This window comes from Perca fluviatilis, chromosome 4, assembly GCF_010015445.1.
Source record: "Perca fluviatilis chromosome 4, GENO_Pfluv_1.0, whole genome shotgun sequence".
Lineage (NCBI taxonomy): Eukaryota > Metazoa > Chordata > Actinopteri > Perciformes > Percidae > Perca > Perca fluviatilis.
In genome coordinates, this window is record NC_053115.1 from 25,053,005 (window position 1) to 25,066,037 (window position 13,033).

Below are 13,033 nucleotides of genomic sequence, written 5' to 3' on the forward strand. Positions count from 1 at the left end.
TGTCTACCTTGTAACATAAATGTAATCATATGTGTCGTGATGTCCCTGGCAGACAACTCACGTAATGGAGTTGTAACACAGACTAGCTACAGCTAGAACAGCTGCGTGTAAACGATGGAGATACTAAGAGCTAATTTTGGTTTCATTGACATTGTTCATACGCTCAGAGAAATATATTAAAAACACAAACCTCCGTAAACATTGCCTTACACCAGTTCTACATTGAATTACACCCTGGGTGAGACCCCCTTCGAGCACAACACACAACATTTCTGCACATTATTATTATACCATTTGTTGTCACAACAAATGACATGAAAAGACCAAAGCTGTCTCTTAATACTTTCCAACATTCCTAAGCCCATTTATGTTTACTGAAAACGTCAATCTTTAACATGCGTATAGGATGTGTGTTGGTGGCCTGGGGGGTTAAAGAATCGATTTTACATTTTTCAAGTCAGTCTTAAAACAATTTGTAGTAAATGAATGCACCTTGACTTACGTATTTACATGCACTGTAGCCACCTGTAGTAAGTACAGTATGACCTGTGTATTACTAGCTAATCACTTCCTAACAAAATGCTACCCATTGATTTGTTTTTGGAGGAAGATTTATCAGGCTGTGGTTTGGGTCTTTAATGGGATTTATTGATTGAAAAATACAGACTATCACCAGCCTTAACCTTTAATTGATTAGTAGTTTTTTAAAGACAGAAAATACAGATTAATTTGTTGCTGCATTATGACATTACAATCACTATAATTCACTACAATATCGCTAAAAGCATGTTTTGGGTGTATTTCAATATGGGGGTAATACTCAGGTGTCCACTTGTATATAAATTATACATTTTACATTTTTCAAGTCAGTCTTAAAACAATTTGTAGTAAATGAATGCACCTTGACTTACGTATTTACATGCACTGTAGCCACCTGTAGTATGTACAGTATGACCTGTGTATTACTAGCTAATCACTTCCTAACAAAATGCTACCCATTGATTTGTTTTTGGAGGAAGATTTATCAGGCTGTGGTTTGGGTCTTTAATGGGATTTATTGATTGAAAAATACAGACTATCACCAGCCTTAACCTTTAATCGATTAGTAGTTTTTTAAAGACAGAAAATACAGATTAATTTGTTGCTGCATTATGACATTACAATCACTATAATTCACTACAATATCGCTAAAAGCATGTTTTGGGTGTATTTCAATATGGGGGTAATACTCAGGTGTCCACTTGTATATAAATTATGTGAAAATGTACCTCAGCACATACAGTAATGCTATGCGACATCCCAAACTGGACACATCTAAGAGTAACGTTTTTCATGTAAAATGTGAATATATATATATATATATATATATATATATATATATATATATATATATATATATAATATGATATTCCAAATATAGCCTATTTAAGACTTTAAGACACACACACACATCCTCTCCGTGAACCATCACCTTATCGTGGTGGAGAGGTTTGTGTGTCTCTGTGAACCTGAGGGCTGTGTTGTCTGGAGCTTTGTGCTCCTGGTAGGGTCTCCCAAGGCAAAGTGGTCTCAGGTGAGGGGCCAGACAAAGAATGGTTCAAAACCCCAATGGAAAAACAAGGTAGAAATGGAGTGACCCTGCCCGGAGGAAGCCCGGGGCCCCCGTCTGGAGCCAGGCCCAGACGGCGGCCTCTTCGGCGAGCGCCTGGTGGCCGGGTTTGCCACGGAGCCCGGCCGGGCACAGCCCGAACAAGCTACGTGGCTCCCATCTCTCCAGCCCATGGGCCCACCACCTGTGGGAGGAACCGCTGGGGTCGGGTGCGCTGCCACATGGGTGGCAGTGAAGGTCAGGGGCCTCGACGGACCAGACCCGGGCAGCAGACGCTGGCTCTGGGGACGTGGAACGTCACCACTCTGTGGGGGAAGGAGCGGAACTGGTGCGGGAGGTGGAGCGCTACCGGTTAGATCTGGTGGGGCTTACCTCTACGCACAGTCTCGGTTCTGGACGCCGTACTCCTGGATAGGGTTGGACTCTTTTCTTCTCCGGAGTTGCTCAGGGTGTGCGGCCGGGCGGGTGTGGGGATACTAACAAGCCCCCGGCTGAGCGCCGCTACGTTGGAGTTTACCCCGGTGGACGAGAGGGTCGCCTCCCTACGCCTGCGGGTTGTGGGGGAAAACTCTGTTGTTTGTGCATATGCACCAAACAGGAGTTCGGAGTATTCGGCCTTCCTGGAGACCTTGAGTGGAGTCCTGCATGGGGCGCCAGTGGGGACTCCATTGTTCTGCTGGGGGACTTCAACACGCCCGCAATGACTTGGAGACACCTGGAGACGTGATTGGGAGGAACGCCTCCCTGATCTAAACCAGAGTGGTTGTTTGTTGTTGGACTTCTGTGCTAGTCATGGATTGTCTATACGAACACCATGTTCGAACATAGGGATGCTCATAAGTGTACCTGGTACCAGAGCACCCTAGGCCGAAGGTCAATGATCGATTTTATAATCGTTTCATCTGATCTGAGGCGGCTATGTTTTGGACACTCGGGTGAAGAGAGGGGCAGAGCTGTCAACCGATCACCATCTGGTGGTGAGTTGGGTCAGGGGTGGGGAAGACTCTGGACAGACCTGGTAAGCCCAAACGTGTAGTGCGGGTAAATTGGGGAACGTCTGGAGGAGGCCCCCTGTCCAACGGACTTTCAACTCACACCTCCGGCGGAGCTTTTCGTGCATCCCTGTGGAGGCTGGGGGCATTGAACCCGAGTGGACAATGTTCAAAGTTTCCATTGCTGAAGCTGCGGCGAGGAGCTGTGGTCTTAGGGTCTTACGTGCCTCAAGGGCCGGTAACCCACGAACACCGTGGTGGACCGCGTGGTCAGGGAAGCCGTCCGACTGCAGAAGGAGTCTTTCCGGTATATGTTATCCCAGAGGACTCCGGAGGCAGTTGCAGGGTACCGAAGGGCCCGAAGGGCTGCAGCCTCTGCCGTGAAAAGAGGCAAAGGCGGGTGTGGGAGAAGTTTGGAGAAGACATGGAGAAGGAGGCTTTCGGTCGGCACCAAAGTGCTTCTGGAAAACTGTTCGCCACCTCAGGAGGGGAAGCGGGAACCATCCAAGCTGTGTACAGTAAGGATGGGACACTGTTGACCTCAACTGAGGAGGTAATAGGGCGGTGGAAGGAGCATTTTGAGGAACTCCTGAATCCGACTAATACCCCTCTATGTTAGAGGCAGAGCTGGAGGATGACGGGGATTGTCGCCGATTTCCCGGGCGGAAGTCACTGATGTAGTCAAACAACTCCACAGTGGCAAAGCCCCCGGGATTGATGAGATCCGTCCAGAAATGCTCAAGGCTCTGGGTGTGGAGGGGCTGTCCTGGTTGACACGTCTCTTCAACATTGCGTGGAAGTCTGGAACAGTGCCAAAGGAGTGGCAGACTGGGGTGGTGGTTCCCCTTTTAAAGGGGACCAGAGGGGGTGTGCCAATTACAGGGTATCACACTTCTCAGCCTCCCTGGTAAAGTCTACTCCAAGGTGCTGGAAAGGAGGGTTCGGCCGATAGTCGAACCTCAGGTTGAGGAGGAACAATGCGGATTCCGTCCTGGTCGTGGAACAACGGACCAGCTCTTCACTCGCAAGGATCCTGGAGGGGCCTGGGAGTATGCTTAACCGGTCTACATGTGTTTTGTGGATTTGGAGAAGGGTATGACGCGGGTCCCCGCGGGGATACTGTGGGAGGTGCTGCGGGGGTATGGGGTGAGGGGCCTCTACTCAGGGCCATCCAATCTCTGTACGACCAAAGTGAGAGCTGTGTCCGGGTTCTCGGCAGTAAGTCGGACTCGTTTCAGGTGAGGGTTGGCCTCCGCCAGGGCTGCGCTTTGTCACCAATCCTGTTTGTAATATTTATGGACAGGATATCGGTGCGTAGTCGGGGTGGGGAGGGGTTGCAGTTCGGTGGGCTGGGGATCTCGCCGCTGCTTTTGCAGATGATGTGGTCCTGATGGCATCATCGGCCTGGCGACCTTCAGCACTCACTGGATCGGTTCGCAGCCGAGTGTGAAGCGGTTGGGATGAGGATCAGCACCTCTAAATCGGAGGCCATGGTTCTCAGCAGGAAACCGATGGAATGCCTTCTCCAGGTAGGGAATGAGTCCTTACCCCAAGTGAAGGAGTTCAAGTACCTTGGGGTTTTGTTCGCGAGTGAGGGGACAATGGAGCGGGAGATGGTGGGCGGAGAATCGGCGCAGGTGCGGTATTACATTCCATCTATCGCACCGTTGTGGAAAAGAGAGCTGAGCCAGAAGGCAAAGCTCTCGATCTACCGGTCAGTTTTCGTTCCTACCCTCACCTATGGTCATGAAGGCTGGGTCATGACCGAAGAAACGAGATCCAAGGGTACAAGCGGCCGAAATGGGTTTCCTCAGGAGGGTGGCTGGCGTCTCCCTTAGAGATAGGGTGAGAAGCTCAGTCATCCGTGAGGAGCTCGGAGTAGGCGCGCTGCTCGCTTGCGTCGAAGGAGCCAGTTGAGGTGGTTCGGGCATCTGGTAAGGATGCCCCCTGGGCGCCTCCCTAGGGAGGTGTTCCAGGCACGTCCAGCTGGGAGGAGGCCTCGGGGAAGACCCAGGACTAGGTGGAGGGATTATATCTCCAACCTGGCCTGGGAACGCCTCGGGATCCCCCAGTCGGAGCTGGTTAATGTTGCTTGGGAAAGGGAAGTTTGGGGTCCCCTGCTGGAGCTGCTCCCCCCGCGACCCGACACCGGATAAGCGGACGAAGATGGATGGAAGATGGATGGATGGACACACATGCATCCCGTACATGCGCCCGCGGCCACGTGCGTCGCTCCTCCTTGTGAATCCTAAATAGCGCGCCGAGCCGCAGAGCTGGATGGCATCGCAGGGTGTCCGGTGCCAGACTGGAACAAAGACCACTATAGGAGCCGTTAGGGCGGATACAACTGCCCACTGGCCTGGGACTGCACCATCCCTTTATCACTATTAGTATAGAAAGTAATATTCAGTTGGTTGTCATATACAATTTCACCGCTAGATGGGATAAATTCTTACACAATGTAGCTTCAAGTAATGCAGGCTACATTGCGTAACGTTACTTACGTAACATTCTTAACTAACGCCACGAACGTTAGTATTTTAACCCAAAATTACGATCTTCCTAAACCTAACCAAGTAGTTTTGTTGTCTAAACCTAACCAAGTAACATTAGTTTCGTTTAAATTCACAACGGGACTCCCAGAGCGTTAAAAAGTGACGCCAAGGGTTCAGGACGATGCTAACAGCGATCGTTACCATATGAATAGATAACGATGGCCTTCTGAACCTACTGGTAGATGTAGCAAGCCCCTTCTAACCAGTATTTACAGGCTGATAACGACTCAGTGGAATTCAGTGGAGCAATAACATTAGAAATGGGTGTACAATTAGTAAAAATTGAGAATATTAGCAGGATTACAATTTTAAAATGAAGAACGATATACTACCATGCACATACAAGTCTTACACAACACCACTCTGGTGTTGAATAAAGCCATAGCTTGCCAATTTATTATCATGGCCTCTAACGTTGGTGGAACACTGGGTGGAAATTTCACCATTATTTTGTATTTAAAGCAGAAAAGGGGAACAAGTTATTTGGTATTGAGGTAATCCAAAAGTAATGGAAAGTAACCAAGTTACCTTACTTTAATATTGTGATACTTATTAGGACACAAATTAAATTTTTTAACAGGTGATTAGTAATTGTATCAGAAAACATTTTTAAAGTAACCAAGCCAACCCTGGTTAAATATACTGTTTGCATTGTTATTCATTAAACTATCCAGCATTAAATAGAGTTGCAAGCTCCAACTCCACCTTGAACATTAAGTTAAGTAAATATAAGTACATTGGGCTGATATAATGGCTCTCTTTTCTCTTGAAGTAAACATTTTAATGCAGAATTTTTACTGTGCTGTATTAAATAGTTAATAGTTTTAGGACATAAACACTCACACACAGACAGAAACTATTTAAAGATAGATGCTTCTGATTAAAATCCTGATTCTTGACCCTACTGAACATTTTCATCATTTCATCTTTTAGGTATCACTATTATCAGTGAGGGCTTTGTGGCCAGGACATCAGCAGGCAGAGAGATAAGTGATGAACTGAGATAGGGGCCAGCTGACCTTCTCAGGCAGCAGTGGAGTCATCAGCACACAGAGCACACAAACCTGATGACTCAAACTGTCCAAATTGACTGACAGGTCAGTGAGTTCGGTGATTGGGTTTGAAGTGGAGGCTGCTCTGTACGCAGGGATGCAGGTACATGCGAAGGAGATACACAGGCATGCATGTACACAAAGATGCACATTCATTCATTCATACATGAGAAGACCACCGTGCTCCTGGAAAAATAATGCGGGGGCCACAGTGGAGGAGATTAGTTGGGATACATAGTGGGGATGGAAATGCTTCGTACAGTCACATCCGCCTGAGTGGTCACATATGGCCTGACCTGGAATGTGAGGTGCCCCCTTCCCAAGCCCACCCTTACACTAAGAATAAAAATATTTACAACAGAGCAGGAATGTAGTAATGCAAGGAGCACCCCACCACCACCAGATCCTCCACCCTCTAGCAGCGTGATATGCCCTACTCCCTGTGCAGCAGCGAGGCTCACAGTGTTGACAGATACAGATTCTAAATAGTTTCGACAGTGCAGGCAAACAATTTTCAGTCTCCTTGTTTACAACTTTATCTGTCATTCAAAGTTTTTCTGTGTCCTGAATCACTGCACATTCTGTGTGGTGTTGATTGAGCATTACAATTCTTGAGATCAAGCAGATTTTGATTTCATGAAATATAAAGACTTGTGAAACTGACAAACAAAGGTTTTATTTATTTGATGGGTCTCACAAACGCCCATAGATTATTGACTCTGGCCAAAAGGCAGGTCATTCCTATTGATAGAGATGATGGGGAAGGACTGGAGCTTGAGCTGGTAAGGAAGCAGATCTCGGTGAACTCGCTGACCTCCTCCTATACACACTAAGGCTGCTGTTTCCTCAGGATTTGGGTCAGGATTCCCTGGATGGAGAAGCGCCCTCCTTCCTCTTGGACAGAAACAAGCTAAAGGACTGGAAAGTGTTGGAGTAGAAGTAAGGCCATAGACTTGTTCCTTGGAAAAGGGAAATGTCGATAGGCAACAGCAATGTCACACACTCAAAAATGTGGCAACGTAAAATGTTTCCTCACAACAACAACCACTGTTGTGTTATCAGTGATTTTAGCATTGGATCATTCCTTTTGAAGAGATTAGTCAGTTGAGGCAGGGGTGACTGAGGTGAACTGCTGTTAGTGAGCATGCAGAGTTCTCAGAGAGAGTACAGTTAACAAAGGTCTGTGAACTAAGTGAACTACGTGATCTGGAAAACTCATGGTAGCACTCCATAAAAAATTAGGACAGCATCTCTGACTTTATATTGTGATAACTTATATAAATAAATAAATATTATCAACATAGGATAATATCTATGACATCGCCACATTGAGAAGCTGCTTTTGTCTGTCCTCCTGTCAGTTTGGCTGGCCCTTCTGCTTCTTGTGTTTCCAAAAATGCATTCAAACATCCCATAGACATACTCCTGCATTGTGAAATATAATAGACCATGTTTGTGCAGTAGAGAAGATCTAATTTGGAGGGACTGGCCCACAGACCAGAGTGAAATATCTCAACACATATTAGATGGATTGCCATTCAATTTTGAGTAGACATTCAGAGCCAGTCAGAGGATGAATCCTACGGGTGTACAGGGTGTGGTGATCCCCTGACTTTATATCGAGCACCACCATGAGGTCAAATTTTCCACTTATCCATTAAAAAGATGGATTAGCACAAAATTTGGTACAGATGTCTATGGTGCCCAGGCGATGTATACAAATGATTTTGGTGAACCTCTTATTTTTCCTCTTGCGACACTCTGAGGTTGACATATGACATTTGTCTTTTGTATAGATTTGGAATTTGGCTCAGAAATTTAAGTTATTTGCTGCTGTTGGCTGATTGGGGCAAATTTATTTTGTTGTACAATATGTATCATAGCAACTTTTTGGCCAAGACACAGGCGACATAAAGCAACATACCACAACGCCACAGTCAGGCTTCGTCGCCACTAGTTCTTTGCCGTCTGCTTGGTTTGTCAGCACCTTTACAGAGCCGCTAGCATCGCTGTAGACTCTTAGTCTTGTTTGAAGATAGCTAAAAAATGTTGCGCAAATCAATCATCACTCTAGATGTACTATAAAATATTTGGCCCGTTGTACCCTGAAATATATATTTTTTTTGTTAAAATGATTTGTACTTTTGCTTTTAATGTCAACGTTTGCTGTGTGTATATGGATTATATGTTCAGAGGGAAAGTGGGTCAGCAGTCACAATCTCTGAGAGGAGCTAACCGTCACTAGTTGATTGTTCTTGACTGTAACATATTTGTTCTGCTGGTTAGAGTGCAGAAACATCTTGAGAGAAACCGTCATAATCATACCATTCAAGGATTAGGCTACTAATCATTTTCACAAATTGTGAAAAAAAAAAAACAGTTGTACTCTTTGCCTTAAATGTAAGCAGAAGATAATGATATGATATCTCTTTCACTCTGTTCCTTCCTCTCTCTCATGGGCTAAAATATAAATTTCCTAAGTCGTATTAACTTCCACTGCTCACTTTTAATGCAAATTGTAACTGTTTATTTTTGCAAATGACAAGGGACTCATTGAATGCTTTCAATTAAGAGCAGTAGTTCATAAATGTATATTTTTAGACTATCATTCAGTCAGTCCGCTATTATCTGCTACGCGTTTTTTAATTTTTTTTTACAGAGGCTGAGTTTCCTTCTCTACATATTATATGCCTTGCTCCCTCGTATATATTGACATAGAAAATAAAAACACTGAAGAAATTGGACTCTAAAATCTAGAAACTATAAAGATAATTAAGTGATCAATCCCATGCACACTGTAAACATGAATGGAACAGAGTATATTCATCAGTTATTTCCCCCCAGCAAAATATAAGTTCAAAAACCATTGGGGTGTCCTCTCCCTGTTGTTACATGAATGTACAGTAGTCTACGTCACTAGATAGTTACTGGTCCAGTGAACTAAGACTGTAATTTGGGAGGATTGTACAATTAGGATATGTTCTTAAAATTGTACAATTCTCCCAAGTTATAGTCCCAGTTTACTGGACAACACATATTGTGTGCTAAGAATGCCAAAATACAATGCACATGGAAGTGGAAAAAACATGATCCTTATTGTTAAAGAATAATAAAAAAAATGAATCAACTAAAATAATTCAGGGTGCATTGGTCAACTATAGAAATGTACAGCCTTTGTATGTATTGCCCTTAGTAACAGACTTCATTTAAAACACATTTGAAATTGTATCTGCCTTTTCTAATTATCTCAACAACTGCCATAATATATTCATCAAACTTCTAACAACAATATGAACAGCAGTCTTCATACAGCAATATAACAGTAAAAATGACTGTCACATGAATAATTATAAAAAAGTAATGGTCACAACTTTAAATAATAACAGTACTTAAATGAACAGCAATGTGCACCTGTTGTATTTTAATGCAGGCTGATAACAATAGGTTAAAACCACTGCTGGGTGAACAGAAAGGCTCCAGGTTTAAATAAATCCTGGCTGTTAGCCTGGTCAGGAGCAGGCTACCTGGACAGAATAAATCTCCATGGTGATTTATGTGCCTATGCTTTCGTGAAACCGAGTCAAGGCTAAATTCATCCAGGATAACGGGGAAATCCTGGCTTAATCCCTTATTTTGGTTTTGTGAAACATCTCAGCAAAGTGAGTGTGCCCTACATGCAGTACAATAATGAATATAAGTGATTAGAAATATAAAAAAAGACTGCGGTGGAGTAGTACACAAATAAGGCTAAATTGGCTCCACATTGACAAACTCCAACATTAAAATGTTCTTACATGTATATATTAGTGATCAAAATAGAATCATATAATATTATTTAACTTAACACTAAATGGAGCCATTCTGTACATCGAGTTACTTTTAGATATTTTAAGTAAATTTTGCTCATAACACGTCTTTACCTTTAGTTAAGTAACATTTTAAATTCAGGACTTCTACATGTAATTTGAGTACTTTTAGACTGTGTTATTTCTTCTTTTTCTTTTACTTAAGTACAGGATCTGAGTACTTCATCCTCCACTGAAAATAGACTATGATTCCTCTGCAGTATGTCACCATGGATGCTATGGCCCCAAAGAACTTGTTGATTACATTGTTGGCACACTCTGGTACTCTTGGACCTCTTCACTGACCTGAGCCTCAGAGGTAAATTTTTCAAAGTTTTGACCCCCAGATACAGTGTACTCCCATGGCCCCATCAACTCATCGCACTGTCTCTGTTATCTTATCATTATAAACAGGAGCTCTTTGGTGGATGTCATCATGCTCTGATGTCCTGTCAGCTTGCCTGCAGGTGGGCATTCAAAGGAAGCCGTTCAAGGCAGAACATGGATAGGTTTGCCTCAAATTGCCTCATTTGAGCTTCATGGTGGTTATTGACCAAACAAAAAAACATCTTTCAGCTGGCCCTTATTGCCACTGAGCAGAACAATGAACCTATAAGAGCAGCCCAGTCTTCTAAAAATGTTGTTCCCATACAACTAAACTGCCTTCCTAATTACACTTAGAAGGAAACGTGTTTTTTCCGGTTTGTTTGTTTTGATGTATCACAAATATGTTTCTAATCAAAATCCACGGTTGGGAGGAAGTCAGGGTGGCCAAACAAATATGGAACTTTCACCCAGGAGACTGCTGTATGTGTCTCAAGAGAAACCAAAAGTAACTTACATACATAAGTTAGCTTACGTCACATACTTATCTTACTTTAAGTACGTAACATACTTAACTTACGTACGTAACTTAAGTTACTAACAAACAAAATTATTCCTTTAACTAAACATATAGGTTTATTTAAATTTACAAGAACCCTAAAGAAACACTTTTAACCACACAATTTAACCACATCTCTTCATTGACTTGATACTTCTTAGTAAATATAATAAAATTAAGTTATACTATGTAAATGCTCTGTATCGTATAAACTCATAATCAGTGACGCAATGTCTGAATGTGATATAACCATGCTGTAACCAAGAATGAAAAAGAATACTTAGATGCAGATGCAGAGTGGAAAAGGGTTCAGAAAACTTAATTTAGAGCCTTGTCTAGATACACAAAGTGCCCATAGCTTTGTTGACGCCAGATCTTACTAAAATGAGCAGAGTGGATCTAGACATCCATGCAGCACCAGTATACGGATCCTTCCTTCTTTGTGCCAATTGTTTGAAATTCCTATCAAACTTCATCTCTAGTCGAACGATGTAAACTGAGTGTTGTTTGGCACACAGCCCATCTTGATCATTATTTAATATTACATATTCATTAAAACTGCTGAGCTTCTGTTCTCCAGTTCATGTTGCTGTTTCACTCAGCCGTTCATTTTTTACCTTAAGCTCATAGCTATGTACTGATGGCCATCTGCTGCTTGTCAGCACTACATATTATTTGTATATTTCAATCCTAGAAGTTTTTGTGATTCTGAAATGTATAAGGTAATAATGCTTTGCTGTGAAGAAGATATACAGTATCTTACTGTATATCACATGGATTGCTAAGTTTTGAAGAATCGCGATTTACTATATACAATATCATCTCTGCTAGTACAGTACGTGTATTTTGTTAGTGAATGGTCAGATGGTGGCTGGTGTCATACACACTGGCCCATATCAACACATTCATGTAGATTCTGCATAATAGCTGGTGTGAGGGCTAGCTATCCTTTCGAGATTATTCAATTTCAGTGCCTAAACTATGCAAAAATGTCAAGTGATGATTTAGATCAGAAAATATGATGATATATGATCAAAGAATACTAAGAAGAATCCATCCATGATATGTGGCTGAAAGCTCCGGGAAAATTTCCAGTAAAAGAAGCTTGATCAAATTCAGTGTGATTTTTTTTATACTTGATAGTCAATACTTAATTGATTTTGGTCTAAATGCAAACAAGTTTTGTCGTTCAATACCTGGTCTTAGCTGGCTGGGCTAGGGAAACTGTTTATGTATAAGTCTGTTTCCCCATGAAATAGTGTTTCCCTTCTCTTTGAATAGTGTTTCCCATAATGCTGGTTTGGGTCTTATGTTAGTTAGAGATAGCTGATTAGGGTTGAGTTATGGTTAGGGGATACAGACCTTGACTATCTATCTAATGTGGTTTTGGGGGTGAAAAGTTACCATCCCCAATCTCTTCTTAGTGTATGTTTAATAGGAGTGACAAGGTCAGAGCCTATATGCCAAATAACTTATACCCCTTTTCCACCAAGGCAGAGCTGGTACTGGTTCGGAGCCAGAGCCTAGTTTCAAATCGGTTCTTTGGAGGCTCGTCAGTCGAACCAACTCCGAACCGGCACTAGCTCTAGCTCTGAACCAGCACCTGGTTCTTGTTGGTGGAAAAGGGGTATTAGTGCACATACAAATAAGTCAGTTCCACATGAGTGAACTGATGGGAACACTAATAATTCACCTCTACCACCTGCTCACATAAAAGAGATGGGGCTTCAATCCTCAATGCAGTGGGCTGCCAGTTCGACTCCGACCTGTGGCCCTTTGCTGCATGTCATTCCCCCTCTCTCTCTCCCTTTTCATGTCTTCAGCTGTCCTAAAATGCCCAGAAAATAATCTTAAAAAAACAACAACAAAGAGCAGAGATGGAGTAACCACTAAAGTTATCTTTCTTTTTTTAGAACGTTAAGAGATGTAAACAGTGTCAAGCAAAAGAGCATAACACCTCCTTGTTGGATAACAGTGTTGTTTACTACAGAATGATGGACAGTTCCGCATCTGTTACAACAATAACCAGAACACTGGGTTGCAGAGAAAAGCCCCTCACGCTTAATTCCAGGAAATGTGTGTGCGTTCATTCTTGCA

At 43.0% G+C, this 13,033-nt stretch overlaps 1 long non-coding RNA gene across 1 annotated transcript in view; it reads left to right on the top strand.

Annotated features, from left to right (window-relative positions):
- The window catches only part of LOC120557911, a 12,301-nt gene extending 169 nt beyond the window's left edge, over positions 1-12,132 (top strand). Inside the window, exons 2-3 of the long non-coding RNA XR_005639034.1 lie at positions 10,220-10,372; positions 10,468-12,132. This is a non-coding gene — a long non-coding RNA (uncharacterized LOC120557911). The remainder of the gene's footprint in view (positions 1-10,219; positions 10,373-10,467) is intronic.
- Positions 12,133-13,033: the final 901 nt, after the last annotated feature.